Consider the following 22978-nt stretch of genomic DNA (forward strand, 5'->3'; position numbering starts at 1 on the left):
TTTATCTTTAGAAAGATGATGATTCCAGAAACGCGGCGATGCCGCGTCTCCTTTCTTTTGTTCCTTTTACGAACGTTTGCTTAAGTGGCAAGTTGAAAGAAGTTTGATCGATAGCCCGCAATAAACCCCGCGTTTTAACGTCATAAAATATTATTACGTTACATTCCAGGCTCGTATTACGCCAAATATTCCTCTGTATGCGATTCATTGATCAACAACGCGGCATTTTCGTAATATTTTGTTACTCGTTTCCGGTTCACTGTTAAAACAAACTTACGTTATTTTTAAAGCGTATCGTTTACGCTCTTCTGAACCGAAAGAATATATTTATTTAATTTTACAAAACGAATGAATTTATATATTTATCGATGTAGCAACGCGTACACTGTCGCGAATAATAATAAATTCAACACTATTTTTACATTCTTCATAGTATCGAAACAAAAATTGGGATAACCGATTCATTGCAATTCTACGTTACAGTGTAAAGCGAAAGAAGATATTAGGTTGTCCGAAAAGTTTCTTTCGTTTTATAAGGAAATGATAGACACACGATGTTTTTTTATTTTATATTAGTTTATTGAATTATACACGAACGTAATAATAGAAATATGACGGAATGGATGGTACCTAATTCAATAAAATAATATAAAATTTATTTATTCATCACCTTATGAAAAGAAAGAAACTTTTCGGGAAATCTAATACAACGAAGAAAAATTTTCTTCTTTCGAGGTCTGGAAGAAGTAAAATTCCTCTTAATCCTGTGTTTTTGACTATAAACAAATAGAGGTGCAACGTTGATTCTGTTAACTTTTCACTCGTCGTTTGGTGGATTTCTCTTTACTTTTTATTACTTTTATTCACCCGTTAAGTATACTATCCGTTGAGTTATTCAAAGTTTCGTTTCGAATATCCACCCACGCGAGTTTATTCCATTTCTTTTCAAGTTCCACGATATTTTCTATAGCTGGCTTGTCCGGACCGTAAACTTTTCTTGTTGGAATTCCCCACGGGTTCTGGATCGGGTTCGGTTCGGGACTCGATGCTGGCCACGGCAATGATCCTACTGCGAAATCTTGGAACCACTTTTTTGCTGTGGCTGCCGCACGAATAGGAGCATCGTCTTGCCGAAAGATCGTCGTTTTGTCTTCTATTTCGGTCGTGAGAGGCGACAGTTCGCCGCGTAACATCCGCCGGTATCCCATAGCGTTCTTTTGCAAGAACAATTTCACGATCGCTGGTTTCTTGGAAATATCGAAGAAATAACGAAGAAAACACGTCCGAGACGATAATCGTCCACGGCGCTGTACGTTTCTTCGCGACTACGAAAATTTTGCTCTTCCTTGCGACTGAAAACATTTTGATCGTACGCAACGCAGTAAAATAACAGAACATTTTCTTTTTGTTACCGCAAAACGGATCGTACGTAATTCGATAAAATAATATAAAAGAGAAAAGGCGGCGCGTCTGTTATTTTCTTACGAAACGAAAGAAACTTTTCGGCCGAGTTGATACTTTTCGTGGCCGCTGTATCTGCAACTTTAAACGCGACTTCGCCTCGAACGGAAGAACGTACTTACGTAAAAAGCGCAACTCGCTCGATTCTCAGGATGTTGCAACTCTTTTTTCCCATAGCGTGTGTCACGGTGTTGCAGCTCTCGGGCTTTGTGTCGTGCACGAAAGTGCGCTCTACCGTCTGTTACAGTCGCTGTAATACGTCGTTAACTGTCTCGTCAATGAACTTCCTTATTTAACGATGCTCGCGTGGCTGCGTTCGATCCCGTGATTCCGTCATACTTGGCCCCGCCGGTCTCTCCGAGTTTCGCTCGTTCACGCCTCGACGTCGCGACGACCTCCTTAACATAAATTGATCATTCGCATTAGGCGTATCTCTGCTCTTTCGCCGAGCACGCGGGCTACGTACGAGCCTCTTGCAGACAGACGATGCATTATATACGGGGTGTTCGCGCTATTATTACTAGCCAGCGTTTCCCGTTTGTATCATAAATGCAGCGTATTGGAGAAGAGAAACGAAAGAGGGAAAGGTTTTATAGTTTTCTATGTCCGACCTAACAGCGTGCGTCGTCTTTTTACGTTCGCGATACTTTTCACGAAACGAAGATGTCTGCGGTGTTTTTAATGGAACGCTGTGTGCTTCTTTATGTCGCGTGAAAGCCCGCGCGCGGACGAATTCACCCATGTGCCACGCGGTAGCCGTCAGAGTCATGCAACGTCCGCGATGAAAGAATTGTTTCGTCGACATTACGCAGCGGTGTGTTTAGAAGCGTTGGATGTTCGATCCGACGTTCGGAAACGTTCGATTAACAAATTCAAAGATCGCTTTGGTCGCAGAAAACTACAAAACTTTGTCCTCTCTCTCCTCCTTTCCTAACGTACTCCATTGCACGAGAGAAACGCTGACTAGTAATAGCGCCAACTATTCGGAGTTTGGTGTATCGAAGATGGCATCGAAGGAGAAAAGACGACAAGTTGTATATTTTTTGTCAAAATTTTTACCAAAACTTGGCATATCGTTCTATATATTTAACTTGACACAGCGTATGGAAAATGGAATTAGAGATATTCGTCCGGGGAGCGAGGTAGCTTTATTAATTTGCAACGTCACGGCAAAACGTCGTCGGTCCCGTTGAAAAGGCCGTGTACGGAGCAGAGGGAGATTTTATCGAAAAATTTCGACCTACTTTCGCCCGCCAGTCCAAAGTTCCGACTGTATCGCGCGTCTTTTGTCCCATCTCGTGCGTTACATCGGACAAATGACGTTGCTCGCGCGGTGGTGCAACGCGTATAGAACAGGCAGCTTGCGTTCGCCGACGGTGTATCGAACAGACCGATAAGAGAAGGATCGATAATAAGTGATGATATTAAAGCAGGGCAGACAGCTGGAAACGCGCATGGAAGTTCTTCATCGAACCAATTCCGAGATCAATCGGCTGAAAGTTCATTTCGGCCCATCAGACGCCGGCTGAAATCTGGATTAAACGTCCGGGTTATCGAATTCAATCGGCGCCACGTACCGTATATCAACGGGTGCAGCGGCGATATCGAGGATGCTGCAGCAGGTATACGCTACCCCATATTAATCCTGTAACCTTTTGAGCGCGAAAAACGAATTGCCTGGCCGTTTGGTTATATCGCGTGCACGCTGCCCTTCGTAAGCATTAGGATACCTCCTGGCTGCGTATAAATTACGACGACTGCTTTGGATTATCCGGCGAACGATTATGATCGATCGTAACTTTATATCGACGCGGAATAACGATGCGATCATCTCGAAGAATTATTTGTACGATTGGCAAGAGGAACGTGTAACGTCGTAAGAATTATTCGTATAAGAATGATCTAATTTGAAACAAAACCGAGAGAGGTTCGTTTAAAATCCGAGCCCACGTTGCGGAGATTTAAACGAAGGACAAGCGGAGAATAGAAAAATTAACAAGACGGTTGGCTAAAGTGCATATATATAGCTTTAGAGGAACGAGAGTTGGCGATACTTGTTAAATAACATTAACGGCAGGTGGCGGCGAGTTTTCCTTGACGCTTTGGACGAGCGAGGAGTAGATAAATAGTCGCAGAATCGCAGATACGATAACGTTGCGTAATGCGGCTACCGAAAGTGCCAAGGCAAACGTTCGAAGCTTACGCGAAGCCTTTTGTCTACGTTTGTCTTCCTGCTATCGCGCTATTATTCTCCTGAATAGAAAAGATCATGTGCATGCGCGTAATACTGTATACAACGTACATCTCTAACATACATTACATACTCTAACATCGAACGCAAAATTTGAAATGTAAAAGCCAATAAGAAAACGCCTCGCTGGGAAATAAGTTAAAATACTTTTCGTGGCATCCCTCGCCTTTATGATAGAAAAGAGAGAAATAGAATCTCCAAGCCATTCGTTCAATAGCCAGATGCAGGGATAAAAAACGATTGCCGGACGCGTAGGGCATTCTTCAGCGACCCAGGACAAAAATTCGGGTCGTATTTTCACGGACAGCCGCCATTTTTCGTGGGCCACGGCACTCGATGAAATTAAAGCGTTAATTGCAGCGGGTCACGCGGCGAAAATAAAGTGGCAATTACGTTGCATCGGTCGGCGAAATATTTTCGTCACTCTCTTCCTCTCCTTCCGCCCCTATTTCTTCTTTTTTTCCTCTTTTTACATTTTTCTCGCCCTTTGCTATCTCCCTTCGCTCGCTTTTATTCGTCGCCATTTCGTTTCTCCCCTTTCGGTTCTTCTCTTTCGCGTTAAACGCACGAAAGAGACCGATCCGCCGTAAAGACAGGGAGGAGAAAAAGAGGAAAGAAAACGAAGGGAACAGAAAGAACCGGCTGTCGAAAACGAAATACAACCGAGGATCAACGGCCAATTAGGCTGATTTATTATTTTAATTGGGCCGTTTAATTGGCCATCTGATTATTCGCTAGCCGGCGTGATTCGAGAGTAACGGCCAACCAGTTCGAACCTCCTAATCGATACGTCCACGAGGTCGCACCTATCCAGATAGCCTGCACACGCTTGCGTACTTCCGGCTCCGCGCACGTGTGACCTGTTCGTTTGATCGGCCTTCGATCGTCTTCCATTATTTTCCATTTCGCTGCCGCGACTTGAATTTTAAGAGAGAACAGGACGAAGAATTACGAATTTTTCCGATTTCGCCGGTTTCGTCGATTTCGGCCAGCGGGGACGACCGATGATTTTCGCCGTCTCCGATTTTCCTCCTCGTCGTCTATTTTCCGTCCGTGTCTCGTCGAATCGAACCTATCGACAGATACACGTTAGAACTAAAATTCTACAACTAAAATAGAAATGCTGCGCGAAATTAACCGAGGAATTGGATTCGTAAGAACGAAGAATCATTCAAATGTCATAAATTTGCGAATCGATCTAAAAGCGTCTAATGTTAAAAATACATGGATAGAATTTCTGGATGGATGAAACCGGGGGTAAAGTTCAACACAGCCCGAAATATCTCAACGACGTTGTCTCGAAACCTTCTCGAGAACCTCCTCCTACTCAGCCTCAACCCCTTTCCTCGAAATCGCTCCACCGATAAATCCAGCCGTTTCCTATCGTCGTAATTTACATGAGGCCGCCCGGAGATGGCCAATATCACGCGCGTATAATAACGACGAGAGGCAACAACAACGCCATACCTCACCTTCCTATAATAATACCCAGCCTGTCGCTGATTCGCATTCGCACACGTTGTTGTACCCTCACAACCCTCTGTACATATAGAAACGTATAGCACGCTGTACCACACGAACGCGAATAATATGCTCGTATGGTTTCCGCCTATGTACGCAATGGGGTGAGCTACACGCGATTTAACTGAAAATATTTGTTCTTTATACATGTAGGATATATTTTTATTTAATAAATATCGTATTTCCTATGAAAACATGTTTCTATTCATACGCACAGCGTTGTACATACTCGTGCATTTACTGCCCTACTTGCTGTACCACAACTACGAACTACACACGTATAACTTGCAGAGATATACATACGCTGTTCGTGTAGAAATATACATACGTGTACAGAGGATGAGTGGAAATTCGGTATAGGATTCGAAGCCTAGGGCGAGCGTGATCAAAATTTCGAGTTCTCGGGCTTTTCAAAATTAAGGCATTTTTAGCGAAGCAATGTTATCGTAGATTTTCAATTTGCGATATTTTTGCACGTACAACAACTTTCCACCGATTGTCCGAATTGGCCGATTTCGTGCGCGCGTGAATTTCTAAAATTTCATTTTCTCCGAAACGAAGTCTCTCCCTTTCCTCTTACTTTCAGCCGTGCAATCTGCTTGACCGCGAATTTGCAACACACCCTGTACATATTCGGCTGATCTTCAAACCTAATTTCGTATGTAAAACGAAGCACTTGACGTACACTTTCCTCGTTGCCTGTTTAGTGCCACGTAGCTAGAGTTCTACGACGAATTATCACGAATTTTACGAAAGAATTTACCATCCTCTTCTACCATCGATTTGCTGGAAAACCAAACTCTTCTCACCTTTGCTCCTCGTTTGCCTCTTATTGGATTGGCAATAGATGATATTGACAAAATCCGCAATCACTTATTTGCCAACCCAATACTTTCAGTCGTACGATCAGCTCGTACCACGAATCTCAAGCGATTCATATATCAGGTCGTCCAAAAAGTTTCTTTCGCTTTTAACCCATTTGCATCCAAGCGCGGACTAATCCGCGCGCTGAGACTGTCTTCTATCACCAAGCGCGGATTATTACGCGATTATTACTTACAGGGACCAGTCGTCGGTTGAACGCCGCTGATGCCTTCAAACGTTCCCTCAAGTAGGGCCTCAAGTATGAGTTAAAGGAAATAACGGATGCACAACATTTTCCATTTTATATTATTTTATCGAGTTACGTACGATCCACTTTGTCCTATCAAACTAAAGATCGCAACGTTCGACAAATTAGATTTCATCTTTGTACAAAGATTTGTTGTTGCAAAAGACGTGCCTGTAAAAGAAAGACACTTTCCGGACAACCTAATATATACAGCTACGCTTGACCGAGTTTCAACTTCGATTTACTCGAAAAACAAAGCTGCCAATTTACTTCTCTTATTGCTGATTTGCCACTTATTTTCAGCCGTACGATGCGCCGCTTGTACAACGAATTTCAATCCGACCCGTGTATACGATACGACGTGTACAGTCCTTCGCATATATCCGCTACAAGTCTCGTATCCGTGTATGTGGTGCGTTCGCGTGTAACGTGCAGGGTGTACGGCGCGTATAATGTAGCCTTGGAACAATGCGAGGAACTAGCGGCCCATTATAACCGGAGGGTATTGTACCGGATGTCTCGAGCCGTGCACGATGTCCCCGACGAAAGCTGCCTGCGGAGCACGCCGCGTTTCGCACCCACGCACACGCAGCCACCGGCGTTGATACGCGAGTGCGTGTGTGCGTGCGTCATTACGGTTCCCCGATATGCCGGTTCTGCTGTCTGTACGTGCAACGCCGGCCTTAGCAGCGCCATGTGCTCGCAACATGCTCCGTCAGCGACGATCCTGCGTTAATACGCTTCTCGAAATCCCGTCGTCTTCCAACGGATCGTAGTTTCCGTCGTTGCCCCGTGGATCGACGCACGGTATCTAAGTTTCTCGCGATCTTGCTTCTCGATAGATCGCGAAATCGCCAAGCTCGAACGCTGCACAGCTCTTTACCACGAATTTACTAAATTACATTCGCGCTTTCTGATTATTCTATTTTGTTATTTACATTTTATGGTTGCGTAATGTCTCAGAGTATCGCCTGAACGTGTGCGCTCGAAGGAAAGTCATCCTCTGAATTGTACAGTGTATCGTAAGACGTGGCAGCCGTTTCAGCAGTGGACGCGAGGTACAAGAGCAGCGAGAAAAGTCGGTGCGAAACGTGTTCTATCTGACCTCGTTTCAAAGTTATAGCCATTTTTGTGTTTCAATAACCCGCGACTGCTTGGCTTCGTAGAAGGTGGTCTAGATGGCTGTCCCTGGATCTGTATGCAAGCTTGCAGTCGTCGTGTCAAAGTATTCCGCGATCTTTCAAAAATCCCACGTGTATATAATAATACTGACCGTGGGTAGCCGTTTCAAGAACCTTCTATTAAGGTAAAAGCGGTTGCGGATTATTGAAGCAGAAAAATGGCTATAACTTTGAGAGAAGGTCGGATAGAACACGTGTTCCTATGAACTTTTTTCATTGTTTTTATGCCTGCTGTCCGCTCCTGAAGTGGGTCGCACATGTTACGATACACCCTGTGTTCCAGGTTTCACGAATCTTTTCGCAAAGAAACTCGACAGACCCGCTGATTCGTCCGAGTCCTTTCTCACATCTTCGCACTCGATGTCCTGTGCAATTGAAAATAGCGAGGCTTTGGCGAGAATGACAGGGAATACGTAAAATCCTCGATAAAATCCTCTCAAGCTTCCCATAACAAGACGTTCGCTTCCATCCTTGTTCTTCCACCACCACCACTACCTTTCTCTCTCTCTTTCTCTTCCATTAATCCATTAAGGATATTATGCACATTAACGATACCTAAAACTGGTCAGATGAAATGAACAAACAGAATAATGAAAAATCTACAAAGCTGCGCAAGCGTGTCGCGATGAAACATTCCACTTTCATCCGCCGGTTCTTCTACCACTCTATCTGTCCATTACTTCATTAACAAGAAATAAACACAGTGCTTGCACAGCGGTAGCTGGGCCAGTGTGTATTCCGGTAATTTTAGGATTCCATTACGCGGATAACGAGTTTTGAAAATCGATCGACCAGGCAAGCCGGAAGGCCACGGGAGCAATTGCTTATTCAATAGCTGCTCGTTGCGCGGCCATTCAAACCAATCCCTCGAGTAATTCGCGTTCTCGTAATTCAGACGTATACACAGTGTACGAGAGTTGGAGACAGAGAGCAGAAACACAGAGAGAGAGAGAGAGAGAGCAGAGACAAAGAGGCGCGAGAAACTCGTTAAAGTTGGAAAAATAAAAGCACCGCACCGACGACACCATAGCTTCCCTCTTTTCCTATAACACCCCGTCTGGTGACGTTGTTTGTTCTGTTCGTTCTCGTTTCTCGCGGCAAGTAGCAATCGGGGTCGAACCGTTTTCCAGACACGGAGAAATCGGTGGCCGTTTGTCCCTACCAGCGAAACAGATGTTGCTGCCAGTGATTTTTCTCTCGCGCTCTAATCGTACCAACGTTTAATTTCGCCGGATGTGTTTCTGGGACGTCGCTGCGTCTTCTCCTTGAGAAATCACGTCGGCTCTGAGTCGTCGTGGCGGTAGAAAGTTTGAAAAATACGCGGCACAATGAGAAATGGTCGTTTTAGGAAACAGAGTTATGCTTCTCGATTTTCAACTGTCGCGGTAATTATTAGCAGGTATTTGTGGCTTTCTTTTTCTTTTTTTTTTTTTAGTTTCGATCGTATTTTTAAAATAGGGCTTCTCGCGCTTCGTTTCGACGTCTCGTAGACCGACTCTCGAACGAACGTTCGCCAACGTAGAGTTACGTTTAATTGACAAGAGCAACGTGAAATGTCCGCAGATACGTCTGCTCTCTAATTTTACAAAATTAAACCGCTCTTTTATCAGGTTTCCATATTTCGTTTTCACAGTCGCGTTACCGCCTTGTGGAAACTCGTAAGCGTGGACAAGCGACGAAACAGCGGATCGTAACCCTACATTTTGTACGTTTTACGATTATTATAACGACGATGTCGTTGTTATCGTGTACGTGTAGGAAGAATTACTGTCTGCGTATTCAGCGAAATTAACTTCGTCGCTTCAAATTATTCATAAAGCAGCAGGAAAATATAAAATGTACATATTATAGCAGGAATAATTTGTGTTTCGAAGTTATTCAAGTTTGGCGACTCTTTCTACGTGAAATATAGTTGTAACTCTGAAGAAGGATAGATGCGATTTAATTTATTCTTCGCCCGCTGAATTTTATTTCTCTCGTTTCCCGTTTAATAAACTGTTTCTGGAAATTGTAACTTCGTGCGTACATTCCACGAGTTACATCCAATTACGGTTGCTGCAATTTGTTGCTCTCCCTCCCTCCCTCTCTCTCTCTCTCTCTCTCTCTCTCTCTCTCTCTCTCTCTCTCTCTGCGTTTCCTTTTATTTACCGTGTGCAGACCTAACAAAAAATTCGAATTCATCATCGAGTTCCTAAAAATTTAGGATCCAAATGCCGCTAAAGTTTCACAAAGTCGTTTCTTCTATGGCAGATATTCTCCGCCACGCTGCGATTCAAATACACCATAATAAGATTCGTAATAAGATTCGACGATTTATCTCGTAAAATCCAATCTTTGTACACGTTAACGTTACGACGTAACGCCAATGAAAGCAAGTACATAATTGCACGATTAGTAAGGTGTGACTTTAATCCCAACTACGGTTTTGAGCTGGCGAGGCTGAGAATCGTTGTACACGCTAACGGTATTACAGCAACGAAGATTTAACGTTAACACATGTAACCGAGCGAAAAGTCGCAAGACACAAGGCAACGTGTAAACTCGCGACAGCGTGTCACGATACCGTGTTACACGAAGATTCAGCGATGGGCTAAAGTACGTCGCAAGTACGGTGACTCGTGAAGGTATTCGAAGAGTTTCGCTACGGTCAAAATATTCCAACGCGCGGAATTGTCCTTCTTTTTCATGTATATCGTTCGTATTGTACGAAAGTTGTTGATATTTCGTTGGACGTTGTAATTGGACGCGGTTCGACGGCAGCTCGCAAAGGTAACGCTTGGCAAGTACAACGAACGAATCGCTGTATCTCGGTGCCAATTTTTACGCACTGCCAATGTTTACATGTTGGAAATTTGATAGCGCGAAATCGCACAGAATGCACGCAATATGAAATGATTAATAAAATACTCAAAGATCAGTGTTTTTTATAATTCTTAGTAGATGAAACAATTGTCTACCGAGTCTGATAACATTTTTAAATAATATCCTCGAAAATACGAATTTACGTAAAAATTGGAAGTCTATTTGCGAGTATCCAAACCTTACGAGTTAAAGCTCGAGTATCGGTTTTGACTCGAGCCGAATTTACATCGTTCCAGCTCGAAATAAATTTGTAGTCGAATTTCCAGCGTGTAAATTCGTAAACGAACTTGGTCCCATCGCTACCAAGATTATAATACAACGTGCCAACATCGCGCGACAACGCGCTCAGACGGCGAAAGTGGCTGGAACTTTGGTTCTCGTGGTGAGAACGTTCCGTTCACACCGACCTTGATTAATGATCTCTCGCGAGCGGATAACCGATTTTAGAGAAGGTTCCACTTGACCGAATCCTCAACGACTCGATTAATCACCACCGACTGTCAGAGATTGCGCCGACTAGTTCTTCCCATCCGAATCCAGCAGTTGCTTCGTTTTCAATTTTCGACAAGTTCAGCGTTAGAACGTATCCATGGTATGGTGGATTAGGAAAACCCAGAGAATCGTCGGATCGATGTACTTTTGTCTGGAGATCGCGACAGAATCTGCTCAAGCTTGACAATACGAGAGTTTGAACATTCCAGAGTTTGAGAACTCGAATTTGGAAGTTGAAAATGTGAAAATTTGAAAGTTTGAGCGTTCGGAAGTTTGGGATCTGGAAAGTCTGAAAGTTTGAGCGTTCGGAAGTTTGGGATCTGGAAAGTCTGAAAGTTTGAGCGTTCGGAAGTTTAGGATCTCGAAAGTCTGAAGGTTTGAGCGCTCGGAAGCTTCGGAACTGGAAAGTCTGAAAGTTTGAGCGCTCGGAAGCTTCGGGACTGGAAGGTCTGGAAGTTTGAGCGTTCGGAAGTTTAGGATCTGGAAAGTCTGAAAGTTTGAGCGTTCGGAAGTTTAGGATCTGGAAAGTCTGAAAGTTTGAGCGTTCGGAAGTTTAGGATCTGGAAAGTCTGAAGGTTTGAGCGCTCGGAAGCTTCGGAATTGGAAAGTGTGGAAGTTTAGGTGTTCGCAAGTTTCGCAACTGGAAAGTCTAAAAGTTTGAAAGCTCGGAATCTTCGGAACTGGAAAGTCTGAAAGTTTGAGCGTTCGCAAGTTTCGCGGCTGAAAAGTCTGAAAGTTTGAGCGCTCGGAAGTTTCGAAGCTAGGAGGTCTGGAAGTTGAAAAGTATCATAATTCCATTAAAGTTTAAAGTAATTTTGTATTTGTTAAGGTTGTATACTGGAAGCTTACTCCTTAGTCAATCCCAAATTGAACCTAAAATTCTCAAAATTAACGCGCTACGTTGCAAATTTAGCAAATCAAAATTCAATTTCAACATATTTTCGATCTACGACTCGCGATATGCGTAACTCGATCACTCTGCCTGCCACTTAATTCGATTGTTAAACTAAACGCAGTTGATTAAAATCGTGGCAATAAAGCACAACAAAATCGCGGAATTGAATGTCGAAATGTAGAGAATTCGCGTTTAACATTGCTGTACCTACGAGGGACAATGGGTTCGTTTGCGCCACTTGAAATATTATTTTACTCGATCCCCTTTCGTGTTTGTTTGTTGGCGGTCAGCACTATATATCCGTATATATGCTGTACAGTGTAAATTTGATTATTTATCATCGCATACTGTCCCGTAGTAAAGTTCATTAAACATTGACACTGGTGGAACACGCTCTTTCAGCATTTCGCTTGACGAAATTCAGAATTACCATTTCCTATTTTTAAACTGTCAATTTGATTTATCGATCGTTCCACTGTAAATATTCATATCGTATAGAAAATACCGGGCGACGTATTTTTCATCCTTTTCATTTATCCATAGCGTGCTACCTCTTTTATGATCGAATAAAGGCGAACGAAAGCTTTTAATATTTCCAAAAAGACAGTTTAATACAAACAGCAACGAGAAAACGTGCTAAGAAACATTTTCATCTTCGTTGGCCCGATCTGAAAGATTTACATAGCTCTCTAGATCCCATACACGACCCTGAATCTCAGTCGATACATTGATACCATCGGTCGATGCTTTTATTCAGAAACAAACTTTTCGAGATCAAATTTCCACAGCGAAGAATCCGAGTGATCTGTAGCGACACTCAACAGCAAACTATGACCGGACGACAGCAGAGCAGTGGTTAGCGCCGTTGGTTACGAACGTTCAAGACCCAAGTTCAAATCCCGGCACTCGTAGTCTGATTTTTTTCTCCACGAATCCTAATTGAGAAGAAGGCAATCCGAATGAAGACAAAAATCCTTATACACCCCCAGCAAGCAGTACCTCACAGCGATTATTATACGCCAGCAGTAGCACTATCACCACGACCGATATATACCGCACCTTGGATCAAATCTAGCGAGTCTGTGTGGTCCTTAGACCCACGTAGATATACAAGATAAGATCGTCGTTCTCGATCGAAATATCTAGACGACTCTAATCGATCCGACTTAATTTAGAAGCTTTACCGTCACGAAGCAGAATTTCCACGGCAAAACGCGCAAGCTCGGACATAAACCGAAAAGTCTGCGTAGGTCTCTGGACGTTTGTTAATGGTGTTTCGCACTGTATGACCCGTCGTGCCGCGTAACACGAGAGTTCCCCGAGGTGCAATGCGAAGTTTCGTTGGGCAAAATGGCCCGCAAGACCGCGACTTAATTCGCCGCCGGTGCGCTATCGGCTTCCGGTGCATCGCCAAGTTTCGAAATGGTTTTTAGCAGGTCAAGACGGATCTCCCTCGGCGGACGTATTATCCGTTGCGTTTCACTCGCGTGTTCTCGGTCTAATTGCACCGCGTTTTCGCGAAACAGGTCCCGTTTCCGTGGATACAGCGGGAATACGTTCGTTATTATTGTTTCGTCCCCGATGGAAATGCGCGATTTTACGATCAATTTCCGGAGACCGGCACGCGATCCCACTGTGAAAAAGGGGTTCAGGATGGCAGCGGCGTGGCTCGCGCAACTTTCAATGGCGTGGAATTCGAATTGTTAATGGCGAATGTCGCGTAAAGAGGAATTTACCGTTTCGAGAGAATCGTTTTGACATTGCACACCGGCTACTCGACTTATTTTCCTGCATTTTCCTGCCGATTCATTGAGTCGAAGCTCATTGGCGTTTTTAGAATTTCACGCTACTTTCGCACGATTACGATACTTTGATACTTTGAAAACGTTATATTCTGATAATAAAGATGCTTCGTTGGAAATTATCTTGTAATTTATATGTATAATTTTTATATTCTTTTCTTTTTTCAAATTTCCTTCAAACTTTAGCAACGTGATCGCGATTGTCGAATCTCATTAGTGAATGATGTTAGTGAAAGCTTAAAATGCTCGTGTTCACGAAAGATGTCGGCGATTGTTCGAACGCTTCCTCGATTCGTGTCTGACAGTGTTTAACACTCGGTTCCAACGCGAAATGCGTATGTTATACTTGAATAGATATCAGCAGAATTTGATTCTACTATTCTATCTACTTTTCACGAGCAATTAGCGCGAAGAGAAGAAGATAACCGAAGAGGTGCAAGGCGAAGCAAGCAGATTTAAATAAAAAGGCGGACGAACGATGGCAGGGGAGAAAAAATGTTTCCCTCTTCGACGCGTATCCGTCGTTCCAGCTCGAATGGTTCGTTTAATTAGCGGCTGCGTGGTTGTCAACGTCGACCACGACCTGAAATGGCAATATTTTCAGCCGAGACTCGAGACCGTAATTGCTATTAATTCCATTCATCGTTCCAACTCGTATTAATTTCACCGCGAATAGATCCATCGTGAAAATTATTCGGTTTCGTCGGTCGGACAGGAAACGCCGTTTATTTTATGCATCGCCTTCGGCCCTTCTGTTGGAACCTGTCAGTTGTCTTCTGGTTGCACGTGTCGCTAATTTCGTTCGCGACTGATGTTCCACGTATGATCTTTCGTGTTTCATGTTCCCTTTAGGTCTGGAAATAAACGTTGCTCGAAATATGGCTAATTTCGTTTCCCTTTACGATCGGTTTGCCTGATCGATAGGTTGGTAGACCTGCCGGAGGGTTGTCCGACTGTACTGGGTGGACAATACACAGCTGACTGATTCTCATCGTCGCTAGCGTTTGAACGAAGCAAAGAACGACTGTCTTGTCGATGCAGGTCGTTCGTTGATACCAGGAAATTACGTACGGAGTAACAACGTCCAAAAGATGTTCGCATTTTTCGTTACGAAGCGAGCAGAACTCTCGTAAAAAGAAGACTAAAGAGAAAACACCCCATTGACCTCACTAAAGAAATAAAATAGACAAACTCGAAGATGGTATCCCGCTGGGGGTAGCCATCCACGTGTCAATTAGCAATAAAGTTAGACAAATTTACCGAACGTCCTGCTGGACAAATTGCAAGGTACAAATTAAATAATAAAAAAAGAAGAATTTTTTTGTTACTTTTTCACGCGTTTAGCAAGGCACGATCGCGTAGAAGAAGAAGTTCGGTGCAGAAAAATCCAGCGATCTACAGTGACGAATTAACCAACTGTGCAACGCTCCGTGATTATTTTCACGTTGGTCCGTTGAACAGTCGCTGAACGTTGCAGAATGGCGAGACTTTGAAATCAGTCAGTTACATATTGTCCACCCTGTACGCGTAGAAAGTGATGTATCGCGTAGGAGCTGGCAGTTTCTTTGATGGGTTATGAATAACGCGGATTTCTCTCTTAGACGAAAGTACCTTTGCTTCGTAAGAGTAGAAAGGGAAGATGCAGTTGCCAGTTTCTTTGATAAATATCTGGCTGGGGAATTTTGTGGATGAAAATTCTAGCGACTTCGTGAAACACGAAAGTGGAAAAGACACTCGCGCTAGAGGAAACTTTCGTGGCTCAACCATGGATATTGTGCTAGATTTTAATGATATTTTAACGTCAATCGAGAGATCACAAAGTTTATAACAATACCAAAAAGATTTAGATAATTCGTTGGTAAGTTGTACGATAGTCGCTGATACTGTTGTACGAATCAGTAAAAATGACTTGGATAATTCGATAATTCTTAGTTACGAGACCTCTGCTTCCTAATATCGTCGACTCGTTAGTTCCGTTTATTTCATGGAAGCGACCTAATTTCCTCCTCATCTTAAATCGCTAAATTAGTCGACACAGTTCCGAGAGTCCCTTCTGAGAAGCGACCTGGGGATCTCGGAAACCTGGCTTCCGCGAACAGGGGATTAAGACGTCCAGGTCAGACCCCAGGCAAATACGTATAATGCACAGACGTCCAACGAAACGGTCCCTCGGCATACCAATCTCCACTCGAACGACTCTTATTAAAACGTATTTTGTCTCGCGTCTAATGTCCCTCTCGTTCCGCTGAATTTTATCTCAAGTCTAGTTGCCTTAAATTTCAACGATTTAAGGAATGAAACGTTATAAAGCGAACGAGTGTCAAGCACATCGCTGTGCATATCGAAGTTGCGCATACGTATACGTATGTTTGTTCCTCCATGCAGGAACGATGTGCTTTTGGGTGCAATAAAATCGTCTGAAACAAAAGTTAGTCTTGAGCCATAAACGCGAAACCCGCAGGCTGCGATATCGAAATTACGTATAATTGGATTCCAGGGGTTCCACAACCAGTACCATTCGCGAAATGTGGCGAGTCGTATGAATTTTGACGGGAAGTTTCGCGAAATTTCGAAATTTCACAAGCGCATTCAACAAACTATAAACTAGCCTGCTCGATACGAAATCGCAAAATTATAAAATTATAAAATACGCGCAGCGTCGAATTTCTCCTCGCTCGTTAGTTAATTGTAAATATTGTGATACGCATAATTTTGTGCGCTAGATTAGATTGGCCGCGTAGTAGTGACACACGTGTGTGAATACGAGCGTGTGGAAGTACGTGTGTGCGCGGTGTCTCGAAAAACCGTTGGCAGTGTGGTACGGAAGATGGTGAGACAAGGAGAGCGCCGAGACGCGTGCAAATGTATATCCACGAAGATCCTGGAAATCGTTTATTAAACAAATTTAAAACTATTTTAATACGAATTCTAAGAGTAACCTTGGTGTTCCTTTACTTTTATTTCGGCAATCAAGATCCACAATTCTCAACGAATTGTCGTAGGATCTCGTAGGAAAATCGACCAGCGCCAGTTCGCCTTTCGTAACTCCGATTTCGTAATCTATTATTCGATACTTAATTATACAGCGCGATAATGCTAAACATTTGCTATCGCAGAATCAATTGCAAGATCGGTTACGGCAGCAGAATAGAATATATCGGAACGTTCCGTGGTAAATGTCGGAATTATCACGAAGTCTGTAACTAACTTGCGTTTTAATGCGACGAATAATAGTCGTCCATGAAGGTAGGTACGTGCAGGTAAAGGAGCTTCGCACAGTGGTCTGGCTTCTATCTACGTAGTAACTCTAAGAGATAGAAATGAACAGATTCTCACGGGAGAGCAATCATAGCTGCTAATACCTATTTCTCACGGATGACACCGAGTTTGCGTTATCTGGCCGATGTTCGTATAGCGTAGCAACTCGAAGAGAATGGGGGAAAGGTCCCTAAGCTCCGGGGCTTAACTCGGACCAGCAGCACTGCCATAAAGTCTCTCTTGCGTCGCTCTCTTGACCCCGAACGACGCCAATTCTCCCCTTGACGAATTCAGAAACGCGGCCACCCTCTGCTTACACGTGTTTCCCTCTTCAGAAGAAAGAAATCGTCTTAAAAAGAGGGAAAGATTTGTGCGAAAAAACTTATACGTGTTGCAAGTTCTTAGGTGGCATTTTTCACTTTCATGTAAACTTATATTTGCCTAATAATTAAATAAATGGAATTCGAGTAGACATTTATTTCGTCCACTGAATATTTTTTTTTTTTTTTTGTAATCTTAAAGTTTCTGTGGAAATCTCGTAGTCGAAATGCGATAGATTTAACTCGATAATTCAAGCTTATCGAGATTTCGTACCTTCCGGTTTGATGGGAACTTGTACGTGTTGCAAATTCTTAGGTGGCATTTTTCACTTTCATGCAAATTTCTATTTGTCTAATAATTAAATAAATGGGATCCGAGTAGAGATTTATTTCGTCCGCTGAATATTTCTTTTCGCAATCTTAAAGTTTCTATGGAAAACTCGATAATTCAAGCTTTTCGACATTTCGTACCTTCCGGTTTGATCGAAACTTGTACGTTGCAAGTTCATAGGTGGCATTTTTCATTTTCATGCAAACTTATATCTGTCTAATAATTAAATAAATGGAATTCGAGTAGACATTTATTTCGTCCACTGAATATTTCTTTTTGCAATCTTAAAGTTTCTATGTGAAACTCGATAATTCAAGCTTTTCGACATTTCGTATCTTCCGGTTTGATGGGAACTTGTACGTGTTGCAAATTCTTAGGTGGCATTTTTCACTTTCATGCAAACTTATATTTGCCTAATAATTAAATAAATGGAATTCGAGTAGACATTTATTTCGTCCACTGAATATTTCTTTTCTTTTTTTTTTTGTAATCTTAAAGTTTCTGTGGAAATCTCGTAGTCGAAATGCGATAGATTTAACTCGATAATTCAAGCTTTTCGAGATTTCGTACCTTCCAGTTTGATGGGAACTTGTACGTGTTGCAAATTCTTAGGTGGCATTTTTCACTTTCATGCAAATTTCTATTTGCCTAATAATTAAATAAATGGAATTCGAGTAGACATTTATTTCGTCCGCTGAATATTTCTTTTCGCAATCTTAAAGTTTCTATGGAAAACTCGATAATTCAAGCTTTTCGACATTTCGTACCTTCCGGTTTGATCGAAACTTGTACGTTGCAAGTTCATAGGTGGCATTTTTCATTTTCATGCAAACTTATATCTGTCTAATAATTAAATAAATGGAATTCGAGTAGACATTTATTTCGTCCACTGAATATTTCTTTTTGCAATCTTAAAGTTTCTATGTGAAACTCGATAATTCAAGCTTTTCGACATTTCGTATCTTCCGGTTTGATGGGAACTTGTACGTGTTGCAAATTCTTAGGTGGCATTTTTCACTTTCATGCAAATTTCTATTTGTCTAATAATTAAATAAATGGGATCCGAGTAGAGATTTATTTCGTCCGCTGAATATTTCTTTTTGCAATCTTAAAGTTTCTATGGAAAACTCGATAATTCAAGCTTTTCGACATTTCGTACCTTCCGGTTTGATGGGAACTTGTACGTGTTGCAAATTCTTAGGTGGCATTTTTCACTTTCATGCAAATTTCTATTTGTCTAATAATTAAATAAATGGGATCCAAGTAGAAATTTATTTCGTCCGCTGAATATTTCTCTTTTTTTTTTTTTATAATCTTAAAGTTTCTGTGGAAATCTCGTAGTCGAAATGCGATAGATTTAACTCGATAATTCAAGCTTTTCGAGATTTCGTACCTTCCGGTTTGATGGGAACTTGTACGTGTTGCAAATTCTTAGGTGGCATTTTTCACTTTCATGCAAATTTCTATTTGTCTAATAATTAAATAAATGGGATCCGAGTAGAGATTTATTTCGTCCGCTGAATATTTCTTTTCGCAATCTTAAAGTTTCTATGTGAAACTCGATAATTCAAGCTTATCGAGATTTCGTACCTTCCGATTTGATGGGAACTTGTACGTGTTGCAAATTCTTAGGTGGCATTTTTCACTTTCATGCAAATTTCTATTTGTCTAATAATTAAATAAATGGGATCCAAGTAGAAATTTATTTCGTCCGCTGAATATTTCTTTTCGCAATCTTAAAGTTTCTATGTGAAACTCGGTAATTCAAGCTTTTCGAGATTTCGTATCTTCCGGTTTGATCGGAATTCGATTAAATTTCTCAAATTTCTATTTCTGCTTACTTTAGATACGGAACTTGTACAGGATGATCCATTAAAATGTCTCCGTGTTAACGGACGAATACCTTCAACTGAAACATTTTATATATCTTTTCGTACGACGTGGATTCTACACATTTTTCACGTTTAAACTTCCTAACCATAAATATAATCGCATAAAAATCCGCGGTCCATTAATCTTCGATTTCAATGGCTGTTGAAAAAAGAGATTTCCTGGACCGGACCCGTTCCTATCGATGGATTAGCATAGTCGTCTTCGTGATAAATGGTAGCCTCTGTTCACGATGAAACCGAAAGCCGACGCTAATTACGTACTACGTTTCATGCTACTCCGATGTTATTCTCGTTTCGTCTGATTCTCCGTCTGCTCGAAACTTCGAGGTCCAAACGATAAGATGTCCTCGACCAACGGAAGTCCAACTTGGTAGATTCCTCTTGGCCACCGATTTCGTCTAACAGGATCCAACTAACTGGATAATTATTTCCACTTGTCTCGACTCTAAGGATTCGATCGTGCATGGGAGAAATTGATCTGCTGGAAAAGCGGACGAGATCAAATTTTCCTGTCGATTTGTCTAAGCTACGGTAGAACGAGGGAAATCGGTTTCACGAACGAAACTGCGTTCGCTTGAATTAGATGGTTTGTGATCTTGTAACTTTAGATTTCGAATTTTATATCGACATTTGTCGAGACCCGAGACCTCGTCTATAGTCCATTTTACACGCTATATTTTTATTTTACCGAGAGTTATTTTATTCAACGAGCGCTTGATCTCGACGTAAAAATGAAAAATACTCGATGCAAGTTATCGTCCAGACAAACGTAACAAGGTAGCGCGAACGGTCTACAATTTGAAATCGCGCTTTTCAATCTCGTTTTGGATCAAATTTTCTCTTACTAACGTCAAAGCAAAGTTTCGTCGGCTACGCGGTACGACGAGACACGGTAATTTTACCAAATTGTGGAATTGCATTTGATAAGACCGATAGACAAACATATAATACACGTATAGCGGGAAAAATATTTAACGTAAAAGTTATTAACGCAGACCGTGTGACAACTCGAAACTACTTTCTATCCATCGCTATGCTATGTACGTCTTGTTGGATCCAATTTAATTCTACCTGGTCTAACGAGAAGAATCGATTAGCGCTTCATATACTTCGCTCATTCCCCTGTAAGGAAGAAGGTTACAATTAATCGTAGAGAAAACACACGGTTGCTTAATCATTTACCCCTTTACCTAGCTATTTAGGTAAACGTGCGGTGATTCGGCTGTTGCAAACACGCTAATTCGTCGTTCTCTTTCAGATCGGAAAATCCCGAAGGAATTGGAGCTGACAGTACGGCACCAGTTGGTAAGTAATTTGCTGAATCCTATTAGGGTAACACCCGCCGGTGAAACTGGCGCGAAACTCCGGCCAACGACACGCGTTTCCTTCTTTTTGCCTGCGCGTCATGGTTCGCGTGCCAGCCTCGAGGACACGTAACTGTGGTCTGTCGATGCCTTGCAAAGTAATTAACTTTACGCTAATGAAAAGATTAGCCGAGCCAACGCCATCTCTGAAATAACAAGCAGTTCGCTTAGTGTCGCTTAAATACTTCTCAAGCTTACAATGTTTGTAATCGAAGATGTTTGGATAATATCGGACAACGATTAGATATCATTTGATACGACGTTATCGTTATATGCGTATTACGAGATACGAGATATCGTAAGCTGTTCAGAATCCGCTTCAGGAGCGAGCATGAGGCGCGGAAACGACGACAGAAGGTTCATAGAAACGCGTATCTCTGTTCCACGTTCTTTCGAAGTTACAGCTATTTTTGTGTCGCGATAATCCGCAATCGCTTGACTTGGTCAAAGTTCTTCGAGATGGCTACCCTCGGTCCGTGTTATTCGACGCACACCTGGTGTTTTTGAAAGATCGGATTTTTGCAAGAAATTTTGCAAGAAGTTTCTATCGAGCTAAGCGGTTGCGGATCGTTCAAACACAAAAGTGGCTATAAACTTGGAGACGGTTGGGTAGCGCACAGGTCCGCGCGAACTTTATTCATCGTTCTTGTATTTATTATATTAGGTCGTCCGGAAAGTTTCTTTCGTTTTAGAAGGAAATAATGGATGCGCAACATTTTCCGTTTTATATTATTTTATCGAATTACGTATGATCCATTTTGTTCTATGGAAGTAAAGATCACAGCGTTCGACAGATTAGGTTTCATGTTTGTATAAAGATGCATCGTTGTAAAAGACGGGTCTGTAAAAGAAAGACACTTTTCGGACAACTTAATATTTTCGTACTTCCTACTGTATTATCACTTAATGACAAAATTTGTAATCACCTAGTTGCTAACCCAATATATCATCCTGTACAATTAGGACGAAGAATTTGTAGCGCGATGCGATCGAACGGAAAGTTGGTCACGCTTTTACGGTGAAATTAAGGGACGCGTTTTCTGCTTTGCGCGTATTGTTTCCGATCGATGTACGCGCCACTTCCCTTTCCACGGTGATCTTGTCAAATGTTTGCGCCCACTGTGTCATTCCATCGGCGTACAATTGCTTAGTCTTTCGAGAAAAGAAAACGTTCCAATTCGTGGTCGCAGTCTCCCAAAGAACACCGGCTCTTAGCTTCCACGTGGTTTTGTAACGAGTGGAATAAGCGATAGCCTGAACGTGCAAGATCGCGAGAATACGATAAATGGGGCAGAAGATTCAAATTGCCGGAATTTTTGTGGCGTGGAAATTTTCAACAGGTTCAGCGTTAGAACGTATCCATGGTATGGTGTATTAGGAAAACCCAGAGAATCGTTAGATTGATGTACTTTTGTCTGGAGATCGCGACAGAATCTGCTCAAGCTTGACGATACGAAAGTTTGAAGATTCCAGAGTTTGAGAACTCGAATTTGGAAGTTAAAAAGTGTGAAAATTTGAAAGATTAAACGTTTGACAACTATAGACAGAAAGTTTGAGCGCTCGGAAGCTTCGGAACTGGAAAGTCTGAAAGTTTGAGCGTCCGACAAGTTTCACGACTGGAAAGTCTGAAAGTTTGAGCGTTCGTAAATTTTACGACTGGAAATTCTGCAAGTTTGAGCGTTCGTAAGTTTCACGACTGGAAAGTCTGAAAGTTTGAACGTTTGTAAGTTTCACGACTAGAAAGTCTGAAAGTTCGAGCGTTCGTAAGTTTCGCGACTGGATAGTCTGCAAGTTTGAGCGCTCGGAAGTTTCGGAATTGGAAAGTGTGAAATTTTAAGTGTTCGCAAGTTTCGCAACTGGAAAGTCTAAAAGTTTGAAAGCTCGGAATCTTCGGAACTGGAAAGTCTGAAAGTTTGAGTGTCCGCAAGTTTCGCGACTGGAAAGTCTGAAAGTTTGAGCGTTCGTAAGTTTCGCGAGTGGAAAGTCTGAAAGTTCGAGCGTCCGCAAGTTTCGCGACTGGAAAGTCTGAAAGTTCGAGCGTTCGCAACTTTCGCAACTGGAAAGTCTGAAAGTTTGAGCGTTCGCAAGTTTCGCGACTGGAAAATCTGGAAGTTTGAGCGCTCGGAAGTTTCGGAATTGGAAAGTGTGAAATTTTAAGTGTTCGCAAGTTTCGCAACTGGAAAATCTGAAAGTTTGAGCGTTCGCAAGTTTCGCAACTGGAAAATCTGAAAGTTTGA

General features: G+C 42.2%; 1 protein-coding gene across 6 annotated transcripts in view; it reads left to right on the top strand.

The window, feature by feature from the left end:
- Positions 1-22978, top strand: part of LOC139995386 (uncharacterized) — a 223228-nt gene that overhangs the window by 55169 nt on the left and 145081 nt on the right. For all 6 annotated transcript variants that reach the window (XM_072018791.1, XM_072018792.1, XM_072018787.1 and 3 more), the window contains one exon: positions 20636-20682. The gene's annotated coding sequence lies outside the window, so the exon portion shown is untranslated. The remainder of the gene's footprint in view (positions 1-20635; positions 20683-22978) is intronic.

The sequence above is a fragment of the Bombus fervidus genome, chromosome 16 (assembly GCF_041682495.2).
Source record: "Bombus fervidus isolate BK054 chromosome 16, iyBomFerv1, whole genome shotgun sequence".
In the NCBI taxonomy this organism is placed as follows: Eukaryota; Metazoa; Arthropoda; class Insecta; order Hymenoptera; family Apidae; genus Bombus; species Bombus fervidus.